Here is a 1,728-nt window from a genome sequence, read left to right as displayed (position 1 = left end):
ACAGGCCCAACAACAATGAATTAGATAGAATTTCACAGTGGCAGTTAGGATAGTGAAAGGAATGGCCGATGTAAGTGTATTTGAAACTATATTCCAGTCTCTACCCCCAATCTGTGTGCGTGTGTATACATATATGTATATAACTAAATATAAAGAAATAACTATATATATATATATATATATATATATTATATATATATATATATATATATATTATATATATATATATACACACACACACACACACACACACACACACACACATATATATATATATATATATATATATATATATATATATACATAATTAATAGTTATCGCCATACTAATATGGCATTCTTATAAAAATAAGAATAAAGCTGTCCGCTTATTAGCTCCATGAGGCCATCGCCTTAAGTTAGCTATTTGATACACAAACTGTATCCATATAACTTCGAACAAGGAGGTCAGTCGCTCCACACTACTTGATCGACAGCTACAGACGCGTTTCGGGGTATTGCCCCTTTTCAATGTAGCGTAGTCAGACCAGTAGATGTCGCTTCCGACAATCCCTGTTCGAAGGTTTTATTACCTAGTTTCAGTGGAATACATCCACTTGTTTTCAATAATAGAAATATTAAAATTACTAAGTCTCTCTAAAAGAGAAAACGGCAGCGTTCCTGGAAATTAATAGTTATCGCCATACTAATATGGCATTCTTATAAAAATAAGAATAAAGCTGTCCGCTTATTAGCTCCATGAGGCCATCGCCTTAAGTTAGCTATTTGATACACAAACTGTATCCATATAACCTTCGAACAAGGTTATATGGATACAGTTTGTGTATCAAATAGCTAACTTAAGGCGATGGCCTCATGGAGCTAATAAGCGGACAGCTTTATTCTTATTTTTATAAGAATGCCATATTAGTATGGCGATAACTATTAATTTCCAGGAACGCTGCCGTGTTCTCTTTTAGAGAGACTTAGTAATTTTAATATTTCTATATATATACACATATATATATATACATATATATATATTATAACCACTATTATGCAATTCAAACAATGATAGACATAAACCAAATCATAAATAAGAAATAAAATATATTTTTTGAAACATATAACTAGATTGCAAAAAGTACAAAATAAGTACTTATAAGTACTTATAATATATTGTTCATTCATTTTTGTATTATTTGTGATCTAGTTATATGTTTTAAAAAATATATTTTATTTTTTATTTATGATTTGGTTTATGTCTATCATTGTTTGAATTGCATAATAGTAGTTTTTCTCTAATTTATATATTATATATTTATATTGTGAAATTTGATTTAATACTAAATAGAATTTTTCCCTGTAAGTTTGGAGTTAGACTCCCTATTATTATTATTATTATTATTATTTTATTATTATTATTATTATTATTATTATTATTATTATTATTATTATTATTATTATTATTATTATTGTTATTATTATTATTATATTATTATTATTATTATATTTTTATGTGCCTTTTTCAAGCTTAGCCAGGCTCATGGGCCCGTTTTCCCGGTTTCTATGGCGTATGTGTTCTCCCCTGCTGGACGGGTTGCCAGTCCATCGCAGCGTTACTCAAGAAACAGGAAGAAAGAGTGAGAGAAAGTTGGAGCGAAAGAGTACAACAATGGTCGCCACCCCCCCTGCTGGAGCCTCGTGAAGCTTTAGGTGTTTTCGCTCAGTAAACACACACTGCCCGGTT

The sequence above is a fragment of the Octopus sinensis genome, linkage group LG7, assembly GCF_006345805.1.
Source record: "Octopus sinensis linkage group LG7, ASM634580v1, whole genome shotgun sequence".
NCBI classification, from domain to species: domain Eukaryota; kingdom Metazoa; phylum Mollusca; class Cephalopoda; order Octopoda; family Octopodidae; genus Octopus; species Octopus sinensis.
Note: the sequence above shows the minus strand (reverse complement) of the source record.